This window comes from Microtus ochrogaster, chromosome 7 (assembly GCF_000317375.1).
Source record: "Microtus ochrogaster isolate Prairie Vole_2 chromosome 7, MicOch1.0, whole genome shotgun sequence".
Classification (NCBI taxonomy): Eukaryota; Metazoa; Chordata; class Mammalia; order Rodentia; family Cricetidae; genus Microtus; species Microtus ochrogaster.
In genome coordinates this window covers 66,131,657-66,146,150 of record NC_022014.1, presented here as the reverse complement: position 1 = coordinate 66,146,150, position 14,494 = coordinate 66,131,657, and positions in this window count along the sequence as shown.

Below are 14,494 nucleotides of genomic sequence, written 5' to 3'. Positions count from 1 at the left end.
TTTTTTGTATTTCTCTAGCTTTCTCTCTGTTCTCCAAACACATCATGATCTTCTCATCAATCACTCCAACCCTGCGGGTTGCCCTTCCCCAGCTCTGGTGCAGTGCCCAGGGCAGGCAGCGTTTTCTCTTGGCTCTGGTAGGCTGTCCTCCTGGCAGTCACCCACTCGTGTAATGCCCTTCTCTGTGTGTGGGCTGGATCTGTGGACTTGCTTCTCAAGAGGAGAACAGCACAAGAGTAATCGGTGGATCAGCTCCGATCAGTCCTTGAACACCGGCTCTCCTGCTCCTGTCCACGCTCTTCCTCTGTCATTTCTTTCTTTATCTGATGATACAGAGGCCATTTGTGTGCTGGCCTGTGGTGAGGCCAACAAGGAATGGAGGGTGGCTTCTGGCCAATAGCCACCTAGGAGCTGAGAAGTCGGTTGTGTGGTCTGGCAGGAACTGTTTCTACCACCAAGGTCCTGAGTGACTTAGCAGATCCTTCTGAATGGTGCTTTGCTTTGCCCCTGTGAGATGACCCGCCAGAGGGCCCCAGTGAGCCATGTATGGGGTGCACTGGAAGTGCACTCAGGCCTCATCTGATGGGAGTGGCTGGACTCACAGCATCATCAGCTCTACATGTAGGGTGCTCTTTGGTGTCACCAAAGTCCCACATTCCCTGTCCTCACCTCACGGCAGATGTCTCTGTGTGTGGAAGTACATGTGGATATGTGTGTATGTGTTTGCATGTGTATAAAGTGAGACCACTCGTCGGACTGCCTACCATCTCCTCTCACCAGAGTTGGAAGAGGCATTTATGTCCAGTTTTGAGCAACCATGATCCTTGTTTCTCCTGTCATTTTCAGCTGTGTTTGTCACCAATGTCCCAGCAACTTTATCTCACCCATTTTCTATCCATTAACGAGTCACAGTGGTGCTCTAAGTGTTGTGTCTAAGTTCCCATTTGTTAAACATGCATTTATGTATATAGTAATATTTGATATTTGAATATGCAAATTGAGAGCGCATATTCATATATTAAATGCCTATGTAGCTATAAGTCAGCCTAACTACCAATTTAAGACCATTATTTCGACTTTCGTACCGTCCCTTTAATTGAAGATCATTACCACACTCTCCTTAGTCTAGACACTTCCCATTCCTCTAATGACCTTAAGGTAAGTTTCTTTAATTAGTGTGTTTGTTTGCACATGCTACCTATGACAGAGGCATGAACGTGCCAAGCTGTGTCTGTGGAAGCCATACTGCAGCTTGGTGAAGCTGGTTCTCTCCTTCCATCTTTGCATGGCTTCCATGGATCAAGCTCTCCAGCCCCTTACAATAATTTTCTAGGCCCTCATGGGTTGAAACTCCAGCCTTTCTTCCAGAATCCCCTGTTTATTCAGTCTCTTCCTATATATCTACAATATATAGACATATTTATAGTTTATATATCCTAAATACTATTATATACATAATATATTATATTAAAATAATTTCCCCAGCTTTGAGAGAACTCACAGTACAACACAGTTATCATTTTTGTAATCTATTTTTCCTGTTAATGCAAATTGGGACTTTTATGTTTTTAAATTAATCATGCATACTCCTACCTTATAATAACCACCTTTCTCTCCACAAATTTCCACAAATTTAAATCTAGAAACTGCTAAGCCCCAAGCTCTCATAGCCTCTACTTGTGTAAGAGAGTGTTGGCTGGAACAGAAGATTTTACGCTAAATCACAGTGGACTTTTACCAGGTAGGTGTTGGGCCTTCACGCTCGTTTACGGTGTTCGTCAGGATTTCCAGGAGGACCACCTTCAGCTACTCTTGTCCTTCTCCATCCCACAACCTTCTGAGACTCTAGGTCCTCACAGACCCTGGTTCCTTCCACCCACCACAAGGTTTCTCTTCTATTACTAATATGTCAAAAAGCAAATTAGCTCCATTAGCTGAATCAAGTTGTCCTTACTGGGCTTATCAGTCACGTGTTCACCAAAGATGTCTAAGGGGCCAACTGTCTCAGTACCTAAGCTGGTCATTGGCTACATAGACACACACAAGATTATCCTTGACCTCTTATAGCTAATGATATAGTACTTGAATTTTAATCATTATCTATATAGACTTAGTGTAATTACTAGTGTTCATACAGAAATTGTAAAAAGTGTCAGACTTGCTGGGCAGTGGTGGCACACACCTTTAATCCCAGCACTTGGGAGGCAGAGGCAGGCAGATCTCTGTGAGTTCAAGGGCAGCCTGGTCTACAAGAGCTAGTTCTAAGGTTCCAAAGCTACAGAGAAACCCTGTTGTAGTGGGAGACACACAAAAACTGTATTAATTAAATCACTGCTTGGCCCATTAGTTCTAGCTTCTTATTGGCTACACCTTACACCTTAATTCAACCCATTTCTATTAATCTGTGTATTGCCATGTGGCTGTGGCTTACTGGCAAGATTCCAGGATGTCTGTTCCTGGTGGCAGCTACATGGCGTCTCTCTGACTCCGCCTTCTTCCTCCCAGCATTCAGTTTAGTTTTCCCCACCTACTTCTGTTCAGCCCTGATATAGGTATAAAGCAGTTTCTTTATTAATCATTGGTAATCACAGCATGCAGAGGGGAATCTCACATCTCCCTTTCTTGAAAAATAAAACAACAACAACAACAACACAAAAAAGTGTCAGACTTCATCAGCAGCTACAGCAAAATTTGACTGTAGAATCTAGGTCATGGGGTGTCTGGGTGCTCACTATGCAGTCCTTTTAACTTTCCATACATTTTAAATTTATCATAAGAAAATATTGGCTGGAATTTCTCTCTCCTCCACAAACTCTATTTTATTTAGTCTTCATGAACGGAAATAAGTGCCCTACCCTCCTCATTGAAACACTTGGTATTGCTCCCTTTGCTTTCTAAGAACTTTCCAGTCTCTTTCCACGGTTTCTATGAGAAACTATGACTTTCTTGAAGAGACATTGGAACCAGGGTTTTGACTCTGATCCTGGAGCCTATGGATTTTGGGTTTCCAGAAAAGCCACAGAGAATGATCAAATCTTAATTTTCTCATCCTTAAATTGGGGGATAATCACATTTACATCCCCATTTATTATTTGCATTAAATAAATTATGAACTTAACCATTTTGCATCTTTTCGATGAACACAGCCTCATTTTTACCACTTTCTCCCACTTACCCACCTTCTATATAAATTATAGTTCTTCCCCTTAAAATCTGAAGAAAGGAATTAATGCGCTTCTCTTCACTTGCTCTTTTTGTTTCATTTTATTGAAACAAGGTCTTGCTGTGCAAGTCCAGGCTAACCTCTGCCTCAGCCCCAAGTGTCCGTGATGGTGCCCAAACTTTACCTCTACTCACTGAAAGTTAAACATCTTAGAAACTCAAACCTGTTTTGTATTTCTGGATATTGATGTTTAGTAAGTGTAGTGTCACAGATGTGAATCTCCTCACTGCCCCTAAGGCTCCTTTTTCCCTTGGGTATGGGATTGACATCAGAGAAGTGCTGTGCATATCCATCCAGGTGGGATGCCATCGCTATAAGCCAGTAATGCTCCATGTCCGGTTCCTGTCTTCAGTGTGTTAGTATTATCCGAGTGCCCTGATTTTACTTCCTACGGTGCTATCTCCCTGTTTCTATTCTTGCAAAAAAACATTGGGCATCCTTTTCTTTTTTTGTCTGTGGAAAAAGAGGTCTGAATAAAGGTCTCATGAGTCCAGGCTCACCTCAAACTTAATATGCAGCCGAGGATGACTTTCAGCTCCTGAGCCTCCTACCTTCTCCCAAGGGCTAAGATTACAGGTAAACAGCTGCTATGAATCCTTCGGAAACCAATTCAGTGCTGCAGCTTCTTCCCAAGCTTCCTTGAATTCCTTCTGCCAGTTTCTACTCATGAAGTCCTATTCTGTCATGCCATACCATCAAACCTTTTGTGCTGTTTTCTACTAGATGATAAGAACTGTGCAGTCCAGAACCTTCCATTTTCCTCTTCCTGCCGACAACCAGCAGGCACTTAGCATGGGTGATGCATAGATGTTGGAATAGATGAATGACTAAGGGTCATTCTCCTGGAACTCAGTCTTTTGCTTTATGACATGAGAGTATCAGATGACCTCAAGGGCATCTTTTGGCACCAATACAGTATAATTCTCATCCCTGTCTAAGATTAATCACTCAAATAGATTGGTTACAATTCAACTAGTCTTCTTCATGCTAGTGTTACTAGCATCTTCATTTAAAACAAATGACATTTGAAGGCATATCTATGCCTTCTTGCTGGATCTTTGTTCTTAATTTCTCAGTGGCTTTATTTCAAGGATGCGGATGCTTCTGTCTTCAACTGCCCAATGTAACAAATCTAAAAAAACATAAACCCATCTCTTACTCTTGATCTCCAATATCCTAGGTTTGAGGTCTTCCCATGCTTCTATTCTATGTTTTGACTCTGGGAAGGAAGCATGTCTGGGACGTCAAAGATCCCCTTTCACATCATCTCACCCATCTCTAGGCCCTTCAGATTCCAACCCCGCTCTGGTGTGTAACGCTGTGAGATTACCCTCTTTGGTCCCTCTCTCTTTTCTCCATGTATTTCAAATCCTCTCTCCACTCTTCACCAGTTAAAGCTTATCATTGTCTCCCTGGAGCTGATTTCCCAATTCTCCACTGTAGTTCTTGGCCATTGTCTGAGGCTCAGGCATATGATTTCTAGACTTCCTTGGTAAATTTGCTTGTTCAGTGTTGAAACATAGCACATGCCCAACACAGTTGCCTAAACTAGCGAACAAGTGGTTAGTGAAGATGCTAGTGTCAGCCTTCACAGGGAATGAACTTCACAGATGCAAAATGAAGTGCACCAAGAGTGAGTGTATTAATACATGTCATTTTATAGCTCTCAAGAATTTTGAGGTAAGAGCACTACTTCTCCCTTGTTGTACAAAGAAATGTAGCTTTAGAAGAGATGTCACTCCCCAAAGTTATTCTATAGCCAGAGCATGGTAGAACTGAATTTGAATTTCAGCCAGGTCAATGCAAATTAAGCATTGTCTTTATTATACCACAGTAATATGCAATGTGTTCTGCAAAGAGCCCCCAAAGTTCACTTGTAGATAAGATTTCATATTTAAAAATTCAGTCATCATACAGGGGGAAGTGCTTCGTCCTGCCTCAACTTGATAGGGCATGCTTCTTTGCCTCCCATGGGAGGACTTACTCTTTCTGAATGGAGAAAGAGGAGGAGTGGATGTGGGGAGGTAGGAGGGAGGGGGGAGGAAATGGAAAGGGAGAAAGGAGGGAAAACTGTGGTTGGTATGTAAAATAAATTAAAATTTTTAATAAAAAATCAATCATTAAAACCAAGTCTTTAAATGTTATTGTAAATTAATGCAACACAGCAATACTGTTGTAATTTGGAAAAAGTTGAGAGAGAAGGATGTCATGCGACAGAGCTCAGGTGGAGGGTTTTTTTTTGGGGGGGGGAAGTGAATGAGAAAAGGGTAATGGGAGAGGAGACTAGCCTCTGGGGACATGAGTAGCAGAAGAAAAGAGAAGAGGAGAGGAGAGGGAGAGAGAGAGAGAGAGAGAGAGAGAGAGAGAGAGAGAGAGAGAGAGAGCTGGGAGGTGGGCAGGGCCCTTTCAAAAGGGAACATAGTGAACATGCACAGGAGTTGCTCCTCGTGGCTACAGCTGAGGATGTATTCTCCGAGGTTAGGCCAGTACAGATGTCTGAATACTAGCACACACTCTGTGCAGGACATGGAAGTCTTCCTCTGGTAATGTTTCTTAAGACATGGCCACATGCACGGAGCTGTGTATATACATACAATACGGTGGCTTTAATTGTTTTGAATCTCTTGCTTGAGCTCAATAAAACTTAGACAGCCTTCCGTTTGACACAGCCCTGTTTTTCTGAGACCTTACCTCCTGCACTTTATTCTCTTACAGGCATGATTTTCTAATTTGTTAAGCCCGCCTCCCATTATAGGCATTGGGCTGACTTTTTATCATGTCCTCTAGAAAGAATTCCACAGCAGCTTCCCCATGAATACACGCCCATGAGTCCTCATTACGGATTTTCTGCCCATCATTTCCTAAAACTTGGATCTATTAGGCATGAGTTAGAGACAATCGAAATTGCACCGATGGAAATTCACAGGATGTAAAAAAAAAAAAGAAAGTTGGAGTCAGAGAACAAAAGCATTGAAGGTGGAGAAAGTCACGTCAATAAAGGTGCCTAAGAGCATAAGTCACATTCCTCTATGTTTCCAAAGAAGTTTCAGCATTTCAACCCTTTTGTGCGAGCCCTAATGACAAATTCCTGGCCCTGCCAAGCGACCACAGGTTATTTGTCAGTTTGTCTATTTATCTTCCTTCATGTCTCTCCAGTGATGAAGTCCCCAGAGGTTAAACACTCATTATTAATCTTACCGCAAGAATCTCAGAAAACCAATGTTTGCTGCCCTCTGGTCCTTCGTTTTAATGACTCCTTGCCACACACAGACCCTTCATTGTGCAGCTCTTCACAACTTTCTAGATGAAACCAAAGACTCGATTCAACTGTAGTCAAAGAAGACCAATTCTCCACAACTACACCACACACACACACACACACACACACACACACACACACACACTTCTTTTTCCACCAGTCACTAAAACTTAAAATTGAATGAACATGACTTGAGATGTTTCTAAAGAGCTTTCTGCCTGCCATCAGCTTTATTAAGGGCACCAATGTGCAGTCACATTTAATGGTGTTTATTTTGAAACATGTGATGTTTACCCTTGAAAGTCTATTATGCATCTCTCACCTTACTGTGAACAAAAGGGCATTGTAACTTCACATGGTCTGTAGTCTGATTGCTTGCTTACATTTAGGTCTGCACTCAAATGAGAAAAATACTTGAGTATCAGTCATCCTGGAATCCAAGGGACTTATTCATAGAGCATGTGGGGCTCTATTCATGGATGATTTATGTCTTTGCATAAAGGGGAGTGGGGGGCTGTGTGTGCTGCTCAGAGAACCATCGTCGGCCTCTCCTGAGTAATTTATACAAGATCAATATTTATCAAGGTGAGCCAAGAATGGGACCATAACTCTCCAAGAGCCAAATACTTCATTTTCAGCTCTTTCACCCCTGAAAAGGAGCGTGACAGATTGAAATGTTTGTGCGAAATGACTAACAGGAGATTCTTACACGCTCCTGGCTGCTTTGGATGCAGCGTGATGCTTCTGAAGAAATCACAGATTTGTGTCCTGGGTGGCGTTTATGGCTATCACAAAATAGAGAATTCTATTTCTTGAATTAATGACAGAAAGGAAATAATTGACAGTAGGCCCCAAGAGAAAGGGAAATTGGTCCATTTACTTATTCTGTTAGGATGTGGTAAGTGAACACCTGCTAGGCAATTTGCAATGAGTAAGGACACAGTTATATTATTTGCGATGATCTAGACAGATGGATATGTAAATATTTGGAAACATGTGAGTGGAAGGTGGCACCCTAGTAAAGAGTTGTAGTGATCAAAAGCTTAGATTGACTAATTCTATTGCAAGGTATCTGAAAAATAAAGGAAAATGGGAGCGAAGTGGACAGACAGCCAATTGGGATTCGGGTTCTGGGAAGAAGGAGCTATAACACAAAGGAAACTTAAAAACCTTTTAATTATGGGTATAAGAAAAGATAGGTTGCTGTGAGAGCTTACAGTATTTTGTCACCAGTGATAAAGAAAGGTAAACAATTCCCCTAGGAATGTAACATGAAGGCTTATGCTACAAACTCTTACCTTGTTTTATAAATAAGAGGAAACCCATGCTTATGAGTTTTTAAACACATGCCAGACGTGGTCAGATTTCCCTTAGGGAGACATCTCTGGTGCCAATCCACGCTTTTTGGTAGAGGAAAGTTGAGAGGAGATGACAAGTGGGCTTTAATTTAGCTCCTATCTCGAGAAGAATTTTAAAAGCCCTGTCTGTCCTCACCAGGAAATTCTCCACTGAAAGAGAATGATACCAATAGTGATTGTCAGGAGGGAATGGGGGTGGGGTGTGTCACAACAGGTATGAGCTAAGCATTTGTCATCCCTGTGTCAGCAGGGTGCTAGGAAGTCTGTGAGAGAAGTCACCTCTCTTAAACTAGGGTGCTCTCAATAGATTAGTGGGCTAGTATGGCAATAACTTTACATATAAATAATATACGCCATGCTATACATAATGTACAATGTATACTACATTGTTTAATGCACACAGACAGCTATGAATTATTCAAGGAAGACTAGAGGATGCTTTACAGAGCTTGTCATTGAGGGCAGGATCCTTTCTAAAGCAATCATAGTTAATGAAGGCAGAGGAAGATGCGTAAAAGAAAGTTGATGGCAGTGAAAAGGAGCAGAGGAACAGGAGGGCTTTAGTATTAGGTGTTCTAAATCCTAAGAGTACCATGGAGGAGCTGGACAGGTTTCCATACAGTATTTGGGGACATATTTGAAGCCCAGAGAATGGTATTGGAATGGAGATGTGAACTGGGTTTCATCAGGAGGTAGGCAGCAGTGTGCCAGGACAGTACTGATCAAGGAGAAATTCTAAGGAACTTCAACATTGGAATGATGGATAGCAGAGAGGGAGATTCCATGTGCATATTTCAAAGATTGACAACAGAGGTTTTCTAATCTGAGAGAGATGTGAAACTGGGTCTCTAGCTCTTGTGGTCACAGAAAAGCAAGGGATTTCCAGGTGCGGTTGTGATAGGCAAGTCTGCACCAGAGAGACCACCTTGTGGAGAACCGCTGCAAAGGTTAATGTTTAAAAAATGTGTTTGCAAGCACAGAAAGCTATGCAAGAAGTGATTCTTAAAGAGATAAAAAACATTCACTAAGCACAGACAGGTCGGTCCGTCAGAGCTTTGTGGCTGCTTCTGGGCTTATTGCCGATTTAGGAGTCAAGGCAAGGTGGCTGAAAGCTAAACAGAGGTTAAGCAGTCTTTTTTTTTTTTTTTTGAGCAGAAAGCAGTCGGCATGGTTGCATTTATTTCTCTGTGATCTTGACTATGGATATTAAGTGGTTAACTGTTTTGACTTCCCCAAAAGTATGGTTTGAAACCTGGACGTGTAAATAATAATAATAAAAAAAAAAACCCTTCCCTCACCTTGTTATTGTTGGATAGGGTGGGTTCACCACATTTTTTTAAATTTATTTATTTATTAAGGATTTCTGCCTCCTCCCCGCCACTGCCTCCCATTTCCCTCCCCCTCCCCCGATCAAGTCCCTCTCCCTCATCAGCTTGAAGAGCCATCAGGGTTCCCTGACCTGTGGGAAGTCCAAGGACCGCCCACCTCCATCCAGGTTTAGTAAGTTGAGCATCCAAACTGCCTAGGCTCCCCCAAAGCCAGTATGTGCAGTAGGATCAAAAGCCCATTGCCATTGTTCTTGAGTTCTCAGTAGTCCTCATTGTCCACTACGTAAGTCCGGTTTTATCCCATGCTTTTTCAGACCCAGGCTAGCAGGTCTTGGTGAATTCCCGAAAGATCATCCCCATTGTCTCAGTGTGTGGGTGTATCCCTCGCGGTCCTGAGTTCCTTGCTCGTGCTCCCCGTCCTTCTGCTCCTGCTTTGGACCTTGAGATTTCTGTCCGGTGCTCCAATGTGGGTCTCTGCCTCCTTTCATCACCTGATGAAGGTTAATATTCAGGAAGATGCCTATATGTTTGTCTTTGGATTCACCTTCTAATTTAGCTTCTCTAGGATCGAGAATTATAAGCTCACTGTCCTTTATTTATGGCTAGAAACCAAATATGAGTGAGTACATCCCATGTTCATCTTTTTGGGTCTGGCTTACCTCACTCAGGATAGTGTTTTCTATTTCCATCCATTTGTACGCAAACTTCAAGAATTCCTTGTTTTTTACTGCTGAGTAATACTCTAATATGTATATATTCCATACTTTCTTCATCCATTCTTCCATTGAAGGGCAACTAGGTTGTTTCCAGGTTCTGGCTAAAATGAAAAAACACCAATGATAGCCTTTGCTGGAGAGGGTGTGGAGAAAGGGGTACACTCATCCATTGCTGGTGGGAATGCAAACTCGTGCAACCACTTTGGAAAGCAGTGTGGCGGTTCCTCAGGAAATTCGGGATCAACCTACCCCTGGACCCAGCAATACCGCTCTTGGGAATATACCCAAGAGAGGCCCTATCATACAACAAAAGTATATGCTCAACTATGTTCATAGCAGCATTGTTTGTAATAGCCAGAACCTGGAGGTTAAGCAGTCTTACGGAACTATCAAAGATAAATATCTGGTGAATACCCCAGGCTGTCTGCTGTCCCCAAACCCAATACTAAGGTAAAACAAGTGAGGTTTCTATGGTATAAAATTTCAGACATCATTTGCTCTATACTTCACCCTAGGCCTAATTCTTTCTGGTACACTTGAAGTTCTCTCTATAAGTGATGAAGTGAGGTTATTTCTTTAGCAAAGACCAGTTCTAAAATAATCAGATCTGAAATTTTATTGTGACCTATCTCCACTGATATAAGCGAAAGGAAATCTTTCTTAGGAAAGACAAAATAACCCAGACTTACTTTTGTTACATTGTTTCCCCCATACAATGCTTTTCAAGAAAATTCAAGAATGCAATTACAAGATACAGTGACAAAAAATAAAGACATATAATAGGGTCTAATTGGTAAGGGAGAATATTAATTTTTGTGACATATACAAAAGCTATATGCAAAAACATTAGATGTGAAGACACAGTTTTTGGAGGAGAATTAGAATCAACTAAAGTAATCAAAGAAATTCCAAGGAATTTAAACATTAAATCTGAAATTAAATATTTAATATATGATAGACTAAACACAGATGATAGAGAAAAAAACAAATGTGAACATATATGAAATATAAATATTTAGATAGAATCATGGAAAGAAGTGATAAAATAAAGGAAAGGGCTGGAGAGATGATTCAGGACTTAAGAGTACTGGTTGATCTTCCTGACATCTTGAGTTCAATTCCCAGCAACCACATGTTAGATTGTAGCCCTCTAGAATAAGATCTGGTGCCCTCTTTTGGCCTGAAGACATACATGCAGACATAGTAATAGTGAGTAATGAAGTGAATACTTGTGAGCTATTATTTATAGGCAATTTACATTGATATAGATTCTTGTATATTGATACAAACTTAAATTATATTGAATATGTTCCTATTTTTGTCTACAATATTTGTATACCTAGGCAAAGTTATTTTGTCATATTGTATATGTACATGCTTCTGCCTCTGTTTAAGACATTTGTATATTGATACAATTTTTGGGTATATTTATCATATTGCAATATATATTTATACCTCTGATTAAGGTACTTATACATTGTTTACATTTTGAGATCATTGTCCTCATTTGTTGCACAGGTGTTTACAGATTGTTTAATATTTTAATATGAAGTCTTAGACTTCAAGTTATATAGGTATTAAGGATTATAGGTCAATAGTCATTCATATTTGTCATACTTATAGAGTAATCAGGTTCTTTAGATACATAGAGATTGTATTCTGCATAGATAGGTAATCTTCAACCACTTCGAAGAGCTATAGAATATGGCATTTAAATAACTTAGGGTTTTGTTGACACGAGACACAATTGCTCCTGGCAGCACCAATCTATTCCCAAAAGAATGTTGAGCACCGAAGACACTCCACTTGGAGCTTGTTTTCTTCTTGGGAAAACTGGCCTTTGGGCAAGGAACTGCCCATGTATTGACCACTGACAAAATGCATGATGTCTGGACAGGACAAGCAGGATACAGGAAAAAAGACTGTCAAATCTTGCCAAGACAGTTTTAAAACAATTTTGCCCTCTCTCTGGCTGCGGGATTCAGTTGCTGTTCTGTGTTTGAGCAGAGGACTGTGATCTGTGAGACTACTCCTAAATACATAACCCTTTATTATACTCAATTCTGAGCTAGTATGGGATTTCTTTATAGTGTCTATCTTCACAGCAGTATATTGAAGGCCTTCATAAATGAAAACATAATGGCTTAGACAGAGACTGGTAAGTGGATTGGCTTCTCATTTTCAGCTACCTTCTAGTAGCACTGGTGACAAGACTCTGTGGTAGCTTGAGTCAAAACAACAGAAAAGCTTCACAATGCCCGAGAACCCATCTTACAACCTTTGCAAATGGTTTTCCAAACTACCCTAGATTTTGTTGTTGTTGTTGTTATATGAGTTCACTTATCTAAAATATTAATCTAAAACATTTACAATGAGCAAATTCATAGAAGGAAGTAGATAAGACATTACCAGGGGCTGAGGAGAGCCAAGAAGAGAGTTATTGCTTAATGTGTACACAGTGTCTGATTGGGAAGATGAAATGTGGGAAATTATGAAGCTAACAGTTGTTATTTCCAACATTGTAGTGTTATTAATGTCACTGAATGATATACTTTGAAATGGTATGTGCATGTGGTTCTCCATCTTTCAATGATTAGATTTGCTCTTTGACAATTTCACATGCTATTTATTATGCTATTCACATTGCTTACTCTTAGCCCTACCCTCTATTACTTCCCTCCTACTTCTGTCATTCTCCCTCTGAACCCACAGGATTTATTTTACAGTCATAGCCTTTTGTTTTGTTTTGTTTTGTGATTTATTGATTTTTTAAACCAGGACCTTCTGTTTGACCACAGGTTTGCAACCATCCACTGGGGAATGGTGAGCTCGACATTGAGTTTATCCCAGGTTTAAAGGAAATAAAAGTCTTAAGTGCTGACAGATACAATCGCCCAAAATGCTGAATAAATAAAGTGGACATTAGTGCTAATGATGTGCTAATGAGAGCACTAGTTTAATTATGATGATGATGTTGAATGTAGCTTAATAAGGGACTCCCTCCTATATCCTAGATTTTGCAATACTTTTTTTAAAAGTTTATTTTATTGTTGTTCTATGTGTGTGGGTGTTTTCCTGCATGTCTCTCTGTGTTCCATGGTCATGTTTGGTGCTTGTGGAGGCCAGAAGATGCCACTAGATCATGTAGAACTGGAGTTATAGACCATTGTGAGCAACCATGTTGGGACGGTGGTGTGGGAGGTCCTTCTGTCTATGTGTTGTTTTTATTGCTTAATGAATAAAGAAACTGCTTTGACCTATAGCAAGGCAGAATTTAGCTAGGCAGGAAAAATTAAACTGAATGCTGAGAGAAAAAAGGCAGAGTCAGAAAAAGTCATAGAGCTGTCGCTGGAGACAGATATGCTAGAACCTTGCCAGTAGGCCACAAGCCTCATGGTAAAATATAAAATAATGGAAATGGGTTAAGTTAAGATGTAAAAGTTAGCCAGAAATATGCGTAAGCTGTTGGCCAAACAGTATTGCAAATAATATAGTTTCTGTGTGGTTATTTCAGAGCTGAGCAGCTGGGAACAAACACGCAGTCTTATTTCAACAAATTGGCACCCAATGTTGAGCACCAAAACAGTCTACTTGGAGCTTAAGAGAGAGAGAGAGAGAGAGAGAGAGAGAGAGAGAGAGAGAGAATGAATAAAATATCTTACAGACAATGTCTAAGACACAAGAAAAGTGAAAACCCTGAGAGGTCAGTCCTAGCTAGAATGAGTGAAGCTTGCACTTCCTCAAGAAGAATTAAGGGTTTTAATTTGTCTTCCCTGGGATAATTATGAAGAGTTTCCAAGAGATTAGCTAAGAATTAGGGATTTGAGCCAATCTGATTTTGGGCATCTACTTCAATACATTTCTCCCAATACCTGGTGAGACACTGGTATTCCTAAAAAATGTAGTTGAAATGTGAATGGAGAGGAAACCCCAGCCAACCTCAGCTCCTACCTCACTCAGCTTCACCAGCTTGGAGGCAACAAAGATGATCTTAGTAAAAGATTTTTGAGACTCTACTTTCTTCCTCTTTGGGTCCAAATAAGCAAAAGGTATACAGATATACAAGAAGGTTACTACTTTTCCCTGAAAAATTTTTAAATCGTAGTCATCATTTTCTTGCTTCTAAACAAACAAAAAACTCAATTGCAAACTAATGGAATTTGACCTTATTTTTCGCTTTCTTGTACTACTGCCCTCCCAAGGATCCTTTGCAGAGATGCTCTGTGTGATCTCAGGTCTAACTCTCTACACAGCAGAGATGTCCTACAGAATAATCAAAATCAGTGTCACAAGCTCTGCTCTGCTGATAGAGAACTGAGTGACAGGCCACGGTTCAGCCTCAGCCTAGGTTCACGTTCTGAGAAGGGGAAGTGGCATCCACGCAAAGAAATGAGTTGTCTGACCACCAGATGAGTTTTACACAAGTGGCCAGCCCTGAATAGCCCCAGCTGTATTTTTTACACATAAAAAAGCACATTTTTTTCATAATAACAAATTCTTCCTATTCTCCAACGTTAATCTCCAGCAAAAACAAATATGTCAAATATGTTTTTCCCCATTTTTTACATCAAAGCATCTTTAAACCCAAAACAACACTTACCATTTTGCTA